Raw genomic sequence first — 20,366 nt, 5'->3', positions numbered from 1 at the left:
AAACGCAAATTTCATATTTTCATCATTAGTAAAAACCTTATAATTTGATTTTATCAAATCAGTTGATAATGCAAATCGACTACCGTAAAAAAACCTGACGTTTTGTGCGTTCACATTCGTGAAAGTGAAAGACGAAAGGCTGAACCATCTTATCTTGCACTATTACCTTGACGCAGGACCACAGTTTCTTTAGAAATTAGCCCTCTCTATTCATTTGTAATTAAAACCTTGTCAAAGTTTTGTCCCTTAAGAATTTAATAAAAAGCGGTAAGGCTCTGCCATATTTGCATTTAAGAAAAAATGATACGCGTTGTTATTTTAACAATGCACAACATGGCAGATTTGATGATCAAACACTAGTCCTAAGGGGATATTGGCCGATACTACTCTCACATTCGTTAGAAAAAATTGCCAAGCACATTTTGTTAATATGCAGGGAACGGGCAGTGGGTTAAAGAAAATGCGGCTTCAGCAGCCGAGAGCGGTAAAAACATGGAATATAATTTTTCCAACCTTGCTTTCAATTTCTCAATCAAAACAATAGACATATCTTCGTCCACAGTTAATATAAACAGTTTTCGTCAAGTGCACGGAAAGTGATAAGGGGTAGCAAGAAGTTCCTTTTTATAAGCTGTTTGGCGTAATCGTCGTATTAAACCTCTCTATTTTTCCGGGGGGTGGGTACTCGGCCACATAGGTACGTGCCGCGGAATAGGGTATGGTTTTTGAGGTTCTCGGTCCTTAAATAGGGTATCTTTTTTTACCCTTTTGTTTCTGTGTCCATGGTGTGGTCCTTAGATAGGGCAGCTTAATTGTATTATCTAATACTGGAGTGTGAAAACGCCCGCCTAAATGCAGGTTTTTTTTTTTTTTTTTTTTTAACTTGATGTATCCGTTAAGTATTGTAACAAAAGGATTTTGCAACAGAGGTTTAATAGCCGTTAAGCGGGTAAATACACGAAACGCCTCTTCAAGCCACATTATTAATTAAGAATATGACTGTCGTTCATTTAATTAACAGAACTCTCACAACAAAACTTAGCTTAATGAAATAACGAGTGATAGAACTGTTTAGCCGCGATTGGAGTTCAATACGAATAGAGTAGGTAGAGACACTTTAGTACGAAGAATCCTGGCTGTAATCCGCTGTAATAAACAGACCGACTGAAAGATATATCATGGTTATGATTGCGTATTATTGAAACTAGGCTTATTCTAGTATTTTATGCTTGATGTTATACGTCCAATGTTACAGAGAAGAAATCAAGTTTTCCTTTTCATGCTATTAATAATTTTGTTTTTTCCTTGAATAGGATGTCATTTTTCGGATTTGGGCCTTAAAAAGGGTATCAGTTTTCGCTTTCTTAATCTTCAAATAGGGTTAGGGTTCACGAACCTTCGCGCCTTTTTCTCATTTTTTAAATCAATTTTGAGTTAACATATGTCAGTGTCGTTTTCCTTCATACGCACGGGAAGTTTAGGCAGAAAGAAATTTGCAGTATTTCCTTTACGCTTGATTGCCTTTGCCTTTTCATGCCTTTACATGTCTAAGAAAACATTCTCTTCACTGAGTGTTTTGAATGATACTCTTAGTTCAGCTCAATATTTCCTTATATTCCATCCTCTAAACGGCTGTTTGAAGACGTGTTGATATCGTGAGAAGAAGGTATAGTTTGATCATCTCTGACAGTGAAATGATCTGGTAAGCTTACCGAATTTTGTTTAGCGAAGTTCATCAGAAATTTTAGAATACATTCAAGTAAAAACCACAGAGCGTTAAAGTATGAAAAAGTATAAACATTGTTGTTAGTGTATTAATTATAAGATTGTAAAGGATAAAAAAAGGGGATATTTTTTATAGGGTAAGCTACTTTGAAGCATCTATATCTGATATACTGGTGTACCAATCGTGTAGGTCGCGATTATGTCTGAATTATTTTGTAGATGTAAGTGATCAGATTTGTCAATTACCCTCAGGTCATGTCAAACAAAACAACGATTTTGGATTGTTCATCAAAACCAAATCGAAACCCAACAAGCTTTCAAGACATTCTCGAGTTTTGGCAGCATCTTAAGACAAATTGTTTCCAGAACTTGTTCCAGATTGGGTAGAGATTACAGACCGAATGTTTCCACGAAAAAAAAAAAAAAATTCGAATTAGCCACGCATGCCTTACGAAAGTGCGTTGCGTTCAAAGCGACACACAGAATTGTTTTTAATGTTTCTCGTAACCTTTCAAAAGTGCGTTTAGATTTACCGATATTTTATAGGAAGTTCTTTTTAATGCTCTAATCAAGTGTCCTTGTATTGTTTTGAACAGAAAAATCCAGCCTTTGCGCGAAACAATCGACAAACTGAATCATCCGCAAGAGTTGAAACTCAAAATTCCTTGGGGTCATTCAATCGTGAACCCCAAAGCTCGATTTACACCAAACATCAAAATATGTCTGATTTGACTTATAAACAGTCCCTAATTTTTTATTTATTTTTTTATTTTTATGCCACTTTGCTTAAATCTAAGATCGAAAATATCTAACTAACATAATTCCAATGACTTTTTGTTGTAATTCAAATTTTTGTGAAAACCTAAAGCTGTGATCAGGGCTGTTGGAAGTACTGCCTAATCGATTTTGCTTACCTCAGTGTTTAAGGGCAAGTTATCATCTTTCTACTTACGAAAAGCAAATTGAATAAACCAGAATTGCATACGAAACTTAACTCACAAGTGTTTACATCAAAAAAATTCACTGAATCGATAACGAGCATAAGCTCATAGAGCACCCGGAAGCTTGATCATAAAATCAAGGAAAAAGGTTAGTTTAAACTAATATCGACCGAAAATGAGCGAGCAAAATGAACTTTAAGATATTTCGATTAACAGAATGCCCTCGGATAGGCGGCAAAGCCTAAAATGTAGGTATCACGTCTGTTTTACAATTCTGCATGTATATCACTACAACACGGATGAGTCAATATCACTGATTGTACTGCAGCATGGATGGATCAACTCTTGTATACTAACCTTGACTTGTAAGAGGTACAGCAATTAAGAGAAGAAAAGCTATTCTAACAACCATTTCAGCACCGAACTGTCTCGAGTCCCTTCCGTTTAAAGAGCACAGTCAGTCAAACGTATGGGCCAAATTTAAATGCAATGGAATGCAAATTACAATTAATTACAATGAATAAATACAATGAATTACAAAAGAACCAATTATAGGCAAACTGACAGACATCATGAAGTCAATCAAACCGAAAAAAGATCTTTGGGGTCGAAACCGGCCATCAATATTTAGAAACTCAGAATATGAAAGAGTTTTAAAAGTTGCTTGACTGCCCTGATTTTGAAATTTGAACGGGGCAAGATCTACAAGATAGATGAAGCTGTCTGATTACAGACATTCAAGAAGTTTTATATCCTGAGGTCACAAATTCCACGTGAAATCATTTATCTTTATATCAAGCAACCAAACGGACACGTTCGTCTTGAGTTAGCATGGTGACATTTTTCACTCGAAACTGTAAAAAGGTGAACGTGAACAGTGGCTCGCAGTTATCTTTATATGTACCCAGTGAATAAGTTTCTTCAAGACCAGAAAAATCTAGGAACAAAACAAAACAGACAAACAAACAAGACATTACCATGTTACCTGAGTGACAACAGGAGCTCTGCGGTCTGCGGTCAGGGGTTGTATAATCGGATATAATCAATTTGAAAAATTTTCAAGATGAGGTAACAGTGAAAATTAACGATTCATCATAAATTTCGGGTAGCGGTCCCAATGTTTTATAAGCTCAGCGAATTCCGGAAACTGCAAGCTCATTGACAACTTACACGTTGGCAAACTACATTACTAAGCACATCTTTTTTAAGTCTCGGTAGGAATTTCAAAGCCTGCAGCCCAACTAAGTAACCAAAACCTAAACAAATTCCGAAAAAAATCGTCGAGGCTCGTTCGATCGTCGATAGAAATCACGTCAATCGATTCATTTTGTCTCTACTTCCTCTTTAAATCGATGTTTAGGTCCTTCAAAAAAATGATTGATGTAATTATTTACTTAATTTGAGCTAAGTTCAGCCGTTGTGATTCATGATAGATCTTGAAATACTCCTTGAAGTCAATTACCTCGATGAGCCTTTTCCACATATTCCGAAAAAAGACAAAAGAAAGGAAAAAAAAAAAACCAAAAGAATAGATCAAAAATGGCATCGAAAAAAAAAAAACATTCAGCGGTTTTTTGGAACCTCTCAGATGTTATAAAAATACGATACCATTTCATTCGAAAAATCATATTAAATATATTACTGACTGTACGACTTTACGCCGTTAGCTAACGGCTTAAAATCTTGCAGTATGTATATAATTATGCTGAAATTTACGTCGTTACTTTACGGCGTATAGTATGTAAATTAACGACTGTGCGATTTTACGCCATTTGTTAACAACGTAAAATCTTGCAGTATGCAGCTTGCTGACTGTACAATTTACGCCGTTACTTAACAGCGTAAAATCTCCCGGTATGTAACTTACAAACGGCGTAATGTCTTTCAGTTGGTAATACACATACTGTAACGGCATGATTTCTTCCAGCATGTACAGATTAAGTTATTGGCTTGAAATCTTGCACTTTATAGATAACGATAATCGCATAATTCTCCGTTATCAAAAACACGCAACGAAAAGTCAAGAAACTCTCCGATATTTTAGTAAATATGATTTGCTTACATTGCACTTCAAGTGTGGCTGGATATGAGGTATCATTTCCAAGGCTGTTTTTAGCGACACATCGGTATTCTCCTCTGTCTGCTCTGTTCACATTCGTTATTTTCAAGTTTTTGTCTTTTGAAAAAATGATCCTGGTGTTAACTGTTAATAGAGACCCATCTTTGGTCCATGATATCGAAGGGACAGGATTTCCAGTGGCGTTACAATATAAAGTAACGTCTTCTCCTTCTTTCTTGGTAATATTAGAGGGATGCGTGGAAATCTTTGCTTGATCTGTGGATAAAATGCTAATAATGAGAATAATAATAATAATAATTATAATTATAGTAACAACAATGATAATGATGGTGATAATGATGATGGAGATAATGACAATGTTATTAAACTTTAAAAAGATGCCGATAATTTACAAAGAAAATTGGAGTAAAAATTAGCACTAGAGGACATTAAGGATCATGTAAATTATAAAAATACAGTCACTGTGTCAATAAGATTTCCCAAATACATTTCTTGTGGTTTTGATGAGATCAGAAAATCTTGCCTTGCATAACAACAACAATAGTAATAATAATAATAATAATAATAATATTGATAATAATAATAAATAATATTGATGATAACAATAATAATAACATTATAATTTATAATATTATATAATATATAGTATTATAATATAATTTCGAGTGTTCAAGGCGTTGGACCTAGTTACATCAGAGGTTCCGTGGCTTTCGCAGACCCAGCCAAAGCCTATGTATGAGAACGAGAGAGCATTAGCATATTGGGACATTCCCCTTTACGCAGATGGCACGCATGTGAAGGCGAATAGGATCGACGCCACCACCGTGGACAGGGAGAACAAGAAAGAATCGGTCATCGAGATGAGCTGCCCGTAGGTAGAAAAAAGGAGAAGAAAGCTGCCGAAAAAACAGCAAAGTGTGGGCCACTGCGATGGGAGCTTGAACAGAGATACCCTGATTATCGGGTGACACAATACAACATTATTGTGGATGTACTCGGAGGTTATTCAAGAAATGTTAGAAAGGCACTTAAAGAGCTAGTGGGAGATGGGAGCGGCACAACAGCTCTGTAGATACAGAAGTCAGTCATCACAAGTTCACTCAATATTGCGAGGCACTAAGATTTTGAGATTAGGGATATTAGATGTTTTATCACACTTAAGCGTTATCATAGTGATGTTATAGAACTTTCAGTATTTAGATTGAGGATTTTACTAAGTAGTAGTTACGTTGAGGACTAAGGCTTTTATGATTAGGAATTGCCACAGTTCACTCAATATGGCGAGGCGCTTTAAGATTGAAATAAGGGATATTAGATGTTTCATCACATTTGAGCGTTATCATAGTGATGTTATAGAACTTTTAGTACTTAAATTGAGGATTTTACTAAATAGTAGTTACGTTTAGGACTAAGGCTTTTGTGATTAGGAATTGCCATAGTCCACTCAATATGGCGAGGCGCTTTAAGACTGAAATAAGGGATATTATTAAAAACTAGATCATTGGATAATGCAATTCAAGACTTTTTATTGGCTTAGCCATTATGGTATATCAGCCAATATACCATAATCTACAAATATGGTAAGCGTACGTGTCAGCTTAAAATTAAAAGGGAGCTAAAAATTTAATAAAATTTAATAATTTAATTTAACGTTTTTAATAAAACAATTATTCCACTCGCGCTTGTTGGATATGAGATGATTATAGCCAACTCGGCGCTACGCGCCTCGTTGGCTATCTATCATCTCATATCCAACGCGCGCTCGTGGAATAATTGTTAATTAGAACATAGCTAGCAGAGTCGCGCAATCAAATTCATTGTACGTAAGCGTGCTCAAAATCCCGATAGTGCACGCTGATAGCGTCAGCAACTCCGACTACGCCATAAATTTTTTTTTCGCGCAAGCGGCCATTGTTAGCGCAGGGAAAAATAATACATTTCGCGACAATAATGGATACAAACAGAAACTCGGCCTACTAGTCCGAAAACGAAGACAATGTTTCGACCTTTTCCCTTGGGCTAGAGTTCTTAAATGAGGCAGAAAAAGAGAAAAACAAAGGAAAAGGAGACTCAGCATCAGCGCCGTCACGATTCGCTTCAACTGATATTGTTGTCCGTTTTTCGCGTCGGATTTTGATGCCCAATTCCACCGGCTATGTTCTAAAACAATTGGTTCATGCTTTCAGCTGTGCACTACCGAGTTATGGAGCACGTGGGAAGTTTGGAGAGCACGAAAGAAGCTAGAGTTGCCCTCGGCTATTGCCTCGGGGAACTCTTACGCTTCTTTCGTGCTCTCCAAACTTCCCGCGTGCTCCATAACTCGATAGTGCACGCTAAAGCATGAACCAATTGTTAATTAGATGTTTTATTATAATTAAGCGTTTCGATAGTGACGTATGGAACCTTTAGTATTTTGACTGAGGTTTTTATTACTAAGACTTTCAGTACTAGGGTTTCATAATTAGGAATTGCTTCAGAAAGTTTCATTGTAAAGACTTTGGTCGTTGCATTGATTGGTTACGGCTGACGTCCAATCATTGTTTAGGATATCCGGGCATCCAAAAGTTTTTACTGCCACAATAATAATAAAGGGTAAGTCAACAATGAGCACTAGCTCTCAAGTATCTGAGAGAGCTAAAAAATATTCCTATTCCTTCAGGCAGATCAAGCAATGGTTTAGACAGAAGAGGAGCTCAGGGCCTCTCTGCAAGGGCCGAGTAAACTTTAAAGATTTTACAACCAATGCTTTCTTTACAAGCGATGATTTATTCGATGCATCAAATGACGTTGCCCGTTACCATTTCATGAGTGCATTACATGGATTAGAATTTAGGATCCACTCATTATTGATCCCCTAGTGGAGGGGGGGAGGGGAGATTTGTAGGGGTCACATGGTTTTCAACAGAGACGGAGGAGAACACAGTCTTTGCCAACAGAATATACAGGGACGACATGAGAAAACTGACTTTCAATGATAAGGGATCACAAGAGTTTTACAGAGCCTCCTGGAGGGATTTGTAAAATTTATCATGACACAACCAAAATCCCCACCCTCTCCCATCTAGGTGATAAATGATACTGTTGCGAATTGTGATATTAAGTAAATCGCATCTGTTGCACAGTACTTACATTGTACGTTCACTTCAGCAGAAGTAGAGTTATCTTTTCCAAGCGTGTTGTTCGCCACACATTGGTATATTCCACTGTCTTCTCTTTTTACATTTCGTATTGTCAACTTTTTGTTGTCTGGTGAAAAACTTATACCAGTTTTGACGGTCAGATGTAATACATCCTTGGTCCAAGATATTGTTGGCTCTGGATTTCCAGTGGCGTTACATATTAAAATCACATCTTCTCCTTCTTTTTTCGTAACGTTATGTGGAGAAGTAGTGATCTCAGGTTTATCTGAGAATATAAATTAAAAAAAAAAGTAGTTGATCGTAGAACTAGAAAATGGTATATTAAAAAAAAATTATCGAACGATTGTGTTGACGTCATTTTGCTGGTTAAAAACGATCGATAGCCTACAGTTCGAAGAGGGTCTCTGTGGAGTGATGGCCTTTACAACTAGCGGTTAGGATTTTGGCCCTTTTATGGCTGACGATTAATTACTTTCCACAGTGATCTGAAGAAAATTTCTGAGGCTTTACTTTTGTAAGGACAAAGTGATAAAATTTGTAAGGTTTTACGCCCAATGGCTGAATTGTTTGGCTGTTTTACGGCTATCGGTTAACATTATTGAGCCCCTCTTTTAATGAAACTTCTATTCGCCTGAAGACTGTGATTGTAAGGGCATTTTATGCCGGAAAACGAGGGTCAGAGGAGATTTAATTGTTCGCTTTTCATGCAAAATGTAGTCCACAATACTCCCAATCTTCCTTTAATACTCTCAGGCACAGAAACATGATGATGATTAGGATTGTAAGCCGCCTTTTTTGTACACGATGCTTAATCGAGGTTGGTGCTAATTATAAATCGGAAAAACACGGTTCTTGCACTATGGCGAAACATCATAGTTACACGTGACATCAACTAGAGCAGCCCTTGAAACATCTTTTCCAACATCGTTCGTTGCAGCACATTCATATTTTCCGCTGTCTCTCATATTCACATTTGCCATGGTCAATTTTTTGTGACTTTCTGAATAGCTGATTCTGGAATTATTATGTAACTGTCCGGAGAATCCAATTTTGGTCCATGAAATCGTCGGTTCTGGATTTGCTGTTACGTTACAATATAAAATGACGCTGCTTCCTACGGGCCTGATGACAGCATTTGGGTGAAAAGTGATCTCAGGTCGGTCTATGAAATACATTATTGATAGTGACCTTGGTTTAAACGACAATCGATCCAAAATAGGTATTTTTCAACTCTTAATTAAGGATTACGGTGCGGTCTAGTTTATGCGGGGGAATCTTGAAAATATCAATGAAAGGCAAATGTTTTGATCAAAAAAAGAACAAGAGAACAAGGCTGAATAGGAACTTGCGAATGCAAAACTGATGCATTCTTGGGAAAAGGAACAAAATCAAGAGATACTGTGCGTAGAAGTGCTCGATAGACTTCCTTTTGAAGATCTTCAATATTAGTGCAAGGTTAAGTAATTAACTAACCTCTTAAAACAATAGCTATTTCCTCCTTCTTTTTTTTTTATCTTTCTTTTCTCTTTTTTTTTTCTTTTATTTATGGTAACGATAACATTTTGTAACTCAGCAATGGTGGCCAAGACAGTATGCAAATCACAAAATTACACTAAACATTTGCACCCGCCCATGCTTAAGAGCGGTTCAACCTTTCTTTCTTTTTTTTTTTGCCTGTTCTAAAACGAAACGCAGAGCTTTCCTAATAATACGCGTTTAGATTTATTAATACATTAAGGAAAGTTTTCTTTAATACCATAACTATGAAGTACTTCAGTTAAAAAACAAAACCGAAAAAACAAGTGTTGCACTTTACTTACATTGCACGTCCAGTCTAATGCCAGTTGAAGTATTATTTCCAAGGCTGTTTTCCGCCTCACATAGGTATTCTCCGCCGTCATTTCTACTCACATTAATTACTGTTAAGTGCTTTTGGTCTGCTGACAATTCATTCTTGGAATTTCCCATGATAACTGATCCACCTTTGGTCCATCGTATCGTTGGGACTGGATTTCCAGTAGCATTACAAAACAGAGTCGCATTCATTCCTTCTTTCGCCTTGACACTCTGAGAATATCCATTGACCTCGGGTATATCTGCGGGAACAAAGTTAAGTAAGATTATTATATTGTTGGCTGAATCGAGTAAAGAAAAAATAACCGGCGCTGGGACTCAAAGGCATTTCATTTCATTTGAAAATTGCGTACTAAGTGTAAATTGCCAGTTAGTATTACCAATTGGATAGTTGATTATCTTTCTGATAGATTACAGAGAATTAAGCTGGCTGCGGAGTGCTTTTCGGAGTGGGGATCTGTGCCCTCCGGTGTACCGCAGGGGACAAAATTGGGCCCATGGTGATTTGTGCTTATGATAAATGACCTTGAAATCGCGTATCCACTATGGAAATACGTTGATGATACAACAGCCTCGGAAATGGTACCAAAAGAGAGTGAAAGTCACGCCCAAAATATAGCAGATTGTGTTCACGAGAAAATAGAGTTCACTTGAATTCTGATATGTGTAAAGAGCTTCGGATCTCATATTCTAAAAGGCCCGGGTTCTTTGATCCCATAGTAATTGAAGGCAAAGAGTTGGAGGCAGTTGATAGCGTAAAACACCTGGGCCTTCATATAGCTAGCGATTTGATCTGGAACAGTCATATATCAGAAGTAATCAAAAAGGCCAGTAAGAGGTTGTATTTTTTCGTACAACTAAAGAGAGCTAGGGTTCTCTTACAAGACCAAGTACTTTTCTACACATCATGTGTAAGATCTGTAACAGAGTACGCGATACCTGTCTTCTAAAATGCGCTTCCGCAATATCTGAAGAATGAGCTTTTACGTATTGAGAAACGGTCAATTTCCATTATAACTGCGGGTAATTGCGCGGTTGTTAAAGATTTAGGAATACGACCTATCTTAGAGGATTACGAATTTATATGTCAGAAGCTTTTTAAAGGTATCTTAGACAACCCTAGCCATAAGTTAAAGGCGCTTCTTCCACCCATACATAAACCCAGTTATAACTTCAAAAATAATCGCCAATTTAATATGACACGCCTCCACACTTCCAGAACGATGAACACTGTTATATTTGCTATAGCAAAGAAGTCTAATGGCTAGATTTTTATCGATACGATATCCTTTACTTTTGCTACGGCACACGTGATAATGATGGTAATAATAATAATGATGATGATGATGATGTAGAAACTTTTAATTAATTTACATTTATAACTAATATATTTTATTTAATTTATTATTATGTTATAATATTGTAAACTGCTGGTATAATAAGATGCGTAATTAGGTTTTCGAATTTTAAATTTAAATTTTAAATTCTTGGATTGTAAAAATGCGTAATTCAGCCCTTGGGCTGCAATGCTTTTGAGATTAAACTATCTATATCTATCTATCTATCATGCAAAAGAATACGAGTCTCTAGGGCGGTTTCAAGAATTCGTACCCTCCTCATGTAGATTACCGCTAGATCGGCTAACTAAGGTTCTTGCACGGCAAAACGTCGAACTTGCTCGGAATATCCACAAGAGTAGCATTTGAAGTGTCTCCTCCGACGCCGTTTGTTGCAACACATTCATATTTCCCACTGTCTCTCTTGGTTACATTTATTATGGTCAATTCTTTGTAGTATTTTGAAAAGCTGGTCCTGGAATTGTTATATGAAAATCCATCTTTGGTCCATGAAATCGTCGGTTCTGGATTTCCTGTTGCGTTACAAGATAAAATGATGCGACTGCCTTCGGGTTTTGTGACAGCGCTGAGGTCGGTCTGTAAAATAGAGAATAGATATGTTAACTTGGTTGCTATAACAATAGATGTGCAGTCGAGAACAACTCTCAGTCGGTAAGGACCGGTTTTGAGCAGGGGTATCCTGTAACCCCACCAGAGAAGCAAAAAACTATCTGAAACAAAGACAGGCTTATGAAAAGAGTGCCTGTGCGACAAGGATATATTTGTAAGAAAAAGGGGAAAAGAATCCGAAATATCGAAGAAGAGAACGATTTTGTAATACAGATTCACAAGGGCACATGATCATCTGCAGTTTTAAAACTAGCTGAATTAGTGATAATTGCCTCCCTTAAAGGTTAACGCTTGGGGTACAGGGTGTTTACATGAAGATCCGTTAGCCAAGCTAAGAAATTTTCACCTTCAAAGGCTAACAATTCTATTATATAGAATTGCCTGAAGAAATAAGAACATCTTAAAACAGTTTGGAAATGTACTATGGCAAAAAGGCCAAAAAGAAACGAGGATAGCACAGGTTGGAAAAGATTAAGACAGATTGTAAAAGACTGCAAAGCATCACCTCGAAATGATAAGGAGAAACATACAAGAGGGAATAATGGACCAAGAAGAAAGGTATTTACTAAAGTAATCCTGCAAGAATTACACGCACTCTACATTCAATATTGATTTGGAATGCACCGAAATTGCAAGAGTGTGACCATTATTTAATAATTGTAATAGGACCAGCTCCGATCCAGCTATGTCTGGAATCATACCAGTGATAACAAAATCAAATCGAGCGAGCTCGATGCGTGAGTCCGATTTGATGATCACGAGGATGATTGTGGAGAATATTGGACGGTAGATAATCCTGTTACCAATTCATTCAAGCAATTTTATGTATTCGTAATAAAATGAACAATAAGTAAATGCAATGAATTAAATTAAAAAAAATTTTTCGAGAGTAAGTGAAACCCGATTTGTCAAATAGTAACGAATCTTACATAATTGTGAAGGCATGATCATCTTTGTGCGCTGTGTTATTACAAGCATGACGCATACACTTTCCTTTTAGCTTTAAATACGTTTACTGATATTCAGTCACCTTCGAGTATTTTGTTCATAACTTATGAAATTTAATAGTATCCTTGCAGCGTTTTTATTGAAAAATCATACGGCTTTGATAATGAAAAATATATTTTTAAATATATAGATTGGATTTGAAATAAAATTGTGAACTAACGATGTACAATGCAAAAGACGTTTTGGTAAAGTTCATACACGTATGTCAAACGTAGAAAGATCCGCTTTTTCTAATTCTGAATCAGACTGATTTTTTACAGCTCCACATAAACCAAGCCTGTCAATCTGACCGGCGAATAATAATGTATGTTTACTTACGTAGAACGTCCAATTTGGAAACAACAGAGTTAGAGCTTCCGACACTATTATTCGCCAAACATCGGTACTCTCCACATGTCTGTTCTCCGTAAATTTGCTATAGCCAGCGTCTTTTGATGACCCGAAATAGATATCCTGGCGTTTTCAATTGTATTTATAGGAAATCCATTCCTGGTCCAAGATACATTTGGTTCTGGTTTAGCATCAACATTGCATGATAGAGTCACATGATTTCCCTCTAGGAGTGTGCTGCTTCCCATGTGAACATTTGGTCGATATAAATCTGTAATTTTAAAGAAAACAGTTGTGTTAATAAAAATTTTCTAGAAAGAAATTGGTTAACGAAGCGATAAGATTTTTATTTTATAGCTGGTTACAATGAAAATATCCTTGTAAATTAAAGGGGTGTATTTGTCTTTTTCCAATAAACATCCAGTCATTTTCATGGGGAAATATCCTCTGGAATATTTCTATGCTGTTGAGGAGTGTAAATAGGTAGCAATTCACGTAGATGTTTTATTCAGCAGAAACTGGGACAAGCTCTGACAAGATTAGCCACTCTGCTCGTGTTCAGACCTTACTCAACTTATTACTCAAAAAACATGTGCTTATTATTCTAGGAAGCTTGCTTCTTCTTAGGTGTTGTACTCACAATGCACTGATAGTTCCAAATGGCTTGTTTCACTTCGACGGCTTGGGTTGGCGATTACTGTAAGATGATGAGTCCCACTGTCTGTTCTATTCACTCCGACGAAGGTAATTGATGTGTAGTTATTTGATATTTTCACTCGTAAGCGACCGCAGTACAAGGGTTCTATCCAGGGTGTGGTGTCACCCTTCGAAAATTCCACTATCCTCGGTATTTTGGTATTTCCAAATGTCACCTGACGAAATGATTCCTTCCCAAATGTGTACCTCCACTCCAGTGAACCATTGCCTCTCTCCAGGGTAACAAATGGATTTGGAGGTTCAGTTGTAAATAACACACCTGATAATTCTTGGTTTTCACGTGACATCATCAAAATTAAAGATATGGAATCATCAATCCTTATAAGATTTTAGTTTAGTTAGTTAATAGAACAGTTGAAGACTTATCTTTTTACAAATTTTCAGTTTGATCAGGTTTTATATCTTGTGGTAAAGCAAGGTTGAATTTCTATGCTTTTGTGTGACACGACATCAACATACTGTCGCGTAGGTTTGAAAAAGTGATTCATCTGCAGAGATTTAGAAATCTATACAGTCCTTGTATGAGAAGTAGTACTGATATAGATGTTTATGAGCCCTCAGAAGACGACTCCAAGCTTTTTATAGCAAAACTCGCTGACATGTGTCTTTGTCAGTTTCCGGCCGCCATATTAGAGTTCCTCAGTGGGAGACCAACATGGTGCATTCATGCAAAGTCTTATAAGTTTGAGGGTAACATTACTTCGAATATCTCCCGCACAAAACATCACACGGACCTGGATCTTTTCGAAACTGTTTGCATATTCATCTCCTTTCATCTCGTTGGTTCCTGACTTTATTTGTTTGATGGTTTTAGTGATGGTAAGACAGTGAAAACCGGAAATACAACAGATACAACTTAATCTGTTCATGTTGTTCTTAAGCTTAATTCATGTGAACTTCGTTTTGGACGAGGCTCCAGAGGTATAATAAAAATAATTCAATTTTGTTTTGTTTCATCGACAGCTTTCTACGTAGTGCGGCGTAATTAAACCTGAAGCTCTCTTGCGAAACCACTCATCGAAGGGAATGTAAAAAGGGAAGCATTTCACCCAAGTTTAAACCATGAAAATAACAACAGTACAAGCGTGTCGACTGCGACGAGTACAAGAAGCGAATTGTAATTATTTGCTAGGTTACATTTTAAGTAAATGTGTATTTAGTTCTGTTTTCCCCCCAATACTAAAACAATTCAAGTACTTCATCGTAGTATTCATAGAGAAAGAATGCTTTTGTTTTGGAGAAAAAAAAAACTGACCTTTGTATTATGTAAGCTAGGGAGTAGAAGAAACTGCGTAGTGAAGCACTTACTTTATAAGTTAACGACGTCACACTGTACGCAAAGAAAAATCCTGTTTCCGCTAGAGTCTTGCTCGCAGTGAATTGATCAGAAACAAGTGACCTGACCAGCCCTGTCCAGATCTCTGGAGGGTCTTATTCCCCTCCCACCTCCCTCTACTCTCCATCTATGTTCAGACCAATGAGATCACATGACATGTGACCCAAACAATTTACTCTGAGCAAGTCTGTAGGAAAGAAGCCGACTTTTTTCTGAACCGTGTTGCATTAGAAATTTAAAAATTCGACCGATACAACTTCGCTTTCATAACTAGGGAAATAACACTCATCTTCTCACAATCTTAGTAAAGGAGGTGCTTAACATTAATTTAAGATAACTTTCGACCAAAAGAGAAATACGTTTAAAACTCTCCCTCTCTGCTTAGAAAAATGACTTCTCTATCTTTTGACATAGAATTACGTTAATATAAATCCATGGGAGTCAGTGAATATTATCAAATCAATTTTTCGTTAAATGACAGCGGGGACAACCCATTGTTTTTATTGCTCAGCCCTTATAAAAAAAAATAAAACAAACTGACAAATTGTTTCTTTTTACCGCCTTTCTACGCGTTTCCTTAATTGCTCATATGGTTGCAAATCAAACAAATACTGTTACTCAAACTATTAAGGATGATTATATTTCAAAATGTTAAGTGTTTTCCTCTTCAGATTACCGTTCGTGACAGTGGATTAATTTGCGACCTCATAATGAGCTTAGCCGTCACGCTCTTACAAGATTGTCTATTGCAAATGGCTCTCGAAGTAAAAGAAAAATTATTTCATATGAAAACAAAGATGTTTTCTCGCTTTAAATGTCAACCCAAAAATTCATAATTGCATTTGTTAGAGTAATTACTGATGAAACATAGTCAGAAGGCCATCTGCAACGCGGAAGTCGTAAATCACGCATGTGCTGAGATAATTCGCATATCTGAGCGATGACGAACAAGATATCGATTTTACTTTCATTACATGTTGAATTGCTGCCAACCATGACTGTTGCTTAGATTCGTTTGACACCTTTACATAAAACGCTCCCCAAATCTCCTAAGTTAACTCGTGGCTAAATCTAAATAATTGCGTGCTTATTCGTTCATGATGCTAATTTCTACTTTCCGGTTGCGATCAAATTCCTTGATATTATTTTATAGTTTTGAGGGTGGTTTATATCTAAGCAAGAAAAAAGGATTGATTCTTCTAGATATTTTCTATTCTCACACACTAAAAAATTGAGCCAGATCAAAATGAAATTTGTCGCCGGACTTAGTGCATGTCGCTCAAAACACTATCGCTTTCGAAAGAAACAAAATATGCCACTTTTCATTCTTTGTCTTCTATCAAATTTGTCACTCTTCATATTTTGTTAAAATTAAACCGACCAAAAACTGAAAGACCAGTTTTCAAATCCTGCATAGCATCTGGGTCGCTAGTTAATGAATTAACCGTTCAATCGTGTACAACAATCAGGTATCAACAGGGCGTGCTAACCTAATCATTTCAAAGCTTACCTTCGGCAAAGAAAACGCAGAGGGTACCCACAATGATAAGTCGAGCCAACCCCTTCATCATACAAAAATGCATGTTCGGCGTCCCTCGAACATCGAGTTTACTGTTTTAGCAATGCTTAAACGACGGGTTTCTTGTGGCTAAAGGCTTGAATATTCGCTCGAGTCGTGGAATGTGTTTTATGTAATAAGACGACACTGTTTCGGACGTAAGGTATGAATTACGTCTAATCTGGGTAATGATTTACCTTGGCGTCACGCACATTACTCAGGTCAGACGATTTTCTCTATACATATAAAATAACAGCTTTTCCTCCAAACACAATTGCAGAATATACAACCGTTTTTAATGATTTGTAAACAGTCAGCGACTGAGTTCAGTCGATGCAAATCGATAGACTTCACCGACCTGCCAGTGTCCGTGGGAAATTTCTTTTTGGACCGTTCTATTCCGAGCATCAAATTAAATGATTTAAGATCATGACAAGCAGTCGCTTTCTCATTAGTTCTTGTTCTGTATTAATTCTGGCCGACTAAATGGTGTAAACTTCAACAAAATCAATAAATATGTCCACATTTTAATTGCATCGGCAGTCTACACGCACTTTCGATAGAATCATTACAGTCGCATTTCATTCAGTGGGAATTATTTTTATTGAAGTATGAAAATTTCTTTAAAATAGTAATCTTTGTTTAAAGCTCCTCTATTTTAACAAAAGAGCATCCTTCGACGGGCAACTCAAATTTAACCCTGGTTTCTGTTTCAATAGGTGTTCCAAGGAATATATATATATATATATATATTATGAGAGGAAAAAAGGACGTAACTACATTTCCCGACAAGCCTGTTTCGTGAATTCACGAAACAGGCTTGTCGGGAAATGTAGTTACGTCCTTTTTTCCTCTCATAATATTTATTCTGCTCTGCTTCAACGTATTGAGCACTGTTCCACGCGAAAATCGACTTGCAGACTTCCTATATATATATATATATATATATATATATATATATATATAAAGCAAAATAGGCAACGTGGGATCCAGGACAGTGCTCGACAATGAAGGAGCGATTACAGTAGCAAATGGACTACTCAAGTTACGCACATATGGATTTTAATACAGCCTGTTTCGTAGACCAAAAAAAGTTGATCCACTCATCAGTCAAACTCCATACACACTGAGGCATCGTGACGGTTAACTCTAACTCAGCAACGTGATCACACGACATTGTTTAAAAAATTCAAATCTTGAAAACCGTGCGCGCGCCGATAATAGCGTTAAGAATACCTCGAAAATATATTCTCAAGTATTCTTAACGCTATTATCGCCGCGCGCACGGTTTTCAAGACTTGAATTTTTTAAACAATGTCATGTGATCACGTTGCTGAGTTAGAGTTAACCGTCACGATGCCTCAGTGTGTATGGAGTTTGACTGATGAGTGGATCAACTTTTTTTGGTCTACGAAACAGGCTGTATTAAAATCCATATGTGCGTAACTTGAGTAGTCTATTTACTAACATATATATATTTATTAAAAACTGGATCATTAGATAATGCAATTCAAGACTTTTTATTGGCTTAGCCATTATGGTATATCAGCCAATATACCATAATCTACAAATATGGTAAGCCTACGCGCCAGCTTAAAATCAAAAGGGAGCTAAAAAATCCAGTTTCTTCTTACAAAATAATAATTTCTTGGGAGCGTTTTTAATAAAACAATTATTCCACTCGCGCTTGTTGGATATGAGATGATTATAACCAACTCGGCGCCACGCGCCTCGTTGGCTATCTATCATCTCATATCCAATGCGCGCTCGTGGAATAATTGTTAAATATAACCAAAATAGCGGAATGAGATCATCATCTACTAAAAAGTGCTCAATAGCAGGGCTAGAGCTATGGATAATTATACCTCAAGATTTAGGTTACTTGAACTTTTACTACAACTCTGAGTTTCATGCCTCTTGCGAAACAATCGTCAGGCAACTGCCAGAAATAACGGTTACAATCCACCGAAATTTAAAAGACAGAACAATGTGTACATGCGCGCGCAACATACTACACGCGCTATCGTAACGTTACGTTCTTTAACAGGAATTTCCTGACATGTCTGCAACCTGATGTCAGCTCATTTCTTTTGTTTAAACTTGCCATCTGCGGTTTATAAATGATAAAACATTTTTCCCACAAACACAAATTGCATCTTTTAGCTACATTGGAATACGAACTAGCTTGTTTCACCTTGCGCCACTTAATGTTAAACTTAGTGTCCTTACGTCCACGACAAAACAGGCAGCGGAACATTACTTGGTTTAACCCACCATACAGCAAGAACGTGGAAACTAACGTCGGTAAATGCTTCCTTGCACTTATTGATAAGCATTTCACAAAAACTAATCCTCTTCACAAAATTTTCAACCGGAACACCCTTAAACTGAGCTACAGCTGCATGGGCAGCATTAAAACTGTCATATCTAACCACAACAAATCTGAAATCTGGAAACTCGCACGCACTAATGATCGAGCTAGGAAAAGCGGCAACTGTAGAAATCCTGACATATGTCCCATGGATGGAAACTGTTACATGGAAAGCATAATTTACCAGGCAGAGGTCACCAATATGCTCTAGCCCTAGCAATAATTTTCCATGAAATCGAATAGTCTTCCCTCATCTCCTTTAGTTTCCACAGGTACTTGCTCAGCTCTGTGTCACTTCGCCGTCTCTCGTGGTTGAACGACATTCGGTGGTTGCGCCATATAGTCTTAAAATCTGTCGCTGTGAGGCCAACGTACGTTTTAGTTTCTTCCCTGATAGCCACTGTGGCTTGGTAGACGACCTCGCTTTGCAAACATTCCCCTCCTAAAGGGCATTCGTTTTCGTTCCTGCAGTTGCGCAATCTTTGGGGGCGGCTATCTTCGGACATTTTTGCGTTCCTGATTGTGGTTTTGTTATGCCCGTCTATGATCTGTTTCATATTGGGTGTGCATGAGTAGCTCAGTTTAATGGTGTTTCTATTGAAAATTTTTCTCAGTTTGTGGGTGACTGGAGAGCACTTGTCAATAAGGTTAATAAACGCTCTGCCAATGTTGGTCTGGACGTTTCTGTTAAATGGTGGGTTAAACCAAATTATGTTTCTTCGCCTTTTGGTTTGGTATTGCGGTCGGTGCGGTTCCGGTTCAGTGAAGTGCAGCTTGTATGTGTAGCCACTCTTGTGTAACGCGTCTTGGTAGGGAGGTGCGGCTTTGTTAAACATGTCTTCGTCAGAAGAGATTTCAGAAAGTCTTTTATTAACTGCTTCGGGGATGTTTCGTAGTATGCAAGATGGGTGGTTAGACTTGCTGTGTACGTATAGATGGGTAGTTGCTGGTTTTGAATAGGGTCCGAATCTGCCGGTAGTCAGGTCAAGCGTTACATCGAGAAAGTTGATGATTTTCTTGTTTGCCTCGATGGTAATTGTAAGGTTGTTTTGGGCAAATAACGTGCAAATCTGTTTTTTAATTCTCTCCACTTTTTGGAGCGTCTGGTTTATAACTGCAAAGCCGTCGTCACGGTAAAGTCCGATGTTAATTTCTGGTATAGTCGCGAGCTGTGATAGGAGGTAGCAGCCGACTAGTTCACATGTCTCCGCTCTATCATAACTTCCCATGGTGACGTCGAAAAGGCCGTTGGAATTGTTCTTCTGCCATAGTGTCTCATTGCTAAATAGTAGTGACTCTTTAGCAAGTAGGACGATTTGGCGATCATCTGGGGAGATGT

At 37.3% G+C, this 20,366-nt stretch overlaps 1 protein-coding gene and 2 pseudogenes across 2 annotated transcripts in view; 1 reads left to right on the top strand and 2 right to left on the bottom strand.

Moving 5' to 3' along the window:
• LOC111347578 (hemicentin-1-like) overlaps positions 1-16,757 on the bottom strand; it is a 37,371-nt pseudogene extending 20,614 nt beyond the window's left edge. The window contains exons 1-7 of the transcript XR_015993061.1: positions 16,609-16,757; positions 13,686-14,030; positions 13,034-13,316; positions 11,352-11,674; positions 9,707-9,982; positions 7,876-8,151; positions 4,729-5,001 (exon numbers count right to left, since the gene is read on the bottom strand). The product of XR_015993061.1 is annotated as a hemicentin-1-like (transcript). The remainder of the gene's footprint in view (positions 1-4,728; positions 5,002-7,875; positions 8,152-9,706; positions 9,983-11,351; positions 11,675-13,033; positions 13,317-13,685; positions 14,031-16,608) is intronic.
• LOC111347581 (protein sidekick-2-like) overlaps positions 1-20,366 on the bottom strand; it is a 94,914-nt gene that overhangs the window by 53,474 nt on the left and 21,074 nt on the right. The gene's annotated exons all lie outside the window — the stretch shown is intronic.
• On the top strand, positions 10,188-11,093 carry LOC148720667 (uncharacterized; annotated as a pseudogene).

This window comes from Stylophora pistillata, chromosome 11, assembly GCF_964205215.1.
Source record: "Stylophora pistillata chromosome 11, jaStyPist1.2, whole genome shotgun sequence".
NCBI classification, from domain to species: domain Eukaryota; kingdom Metazoa; phylum Cnidaria; class Anthozoa; order Scleractinia; family Pocilloporidae; genus Stylophora; species Stylophora pistillata.
Note: the sequence above shows the minus strand (reverse complement) of the source record. Positions and strands in the feature narration are given on the sequence as shown.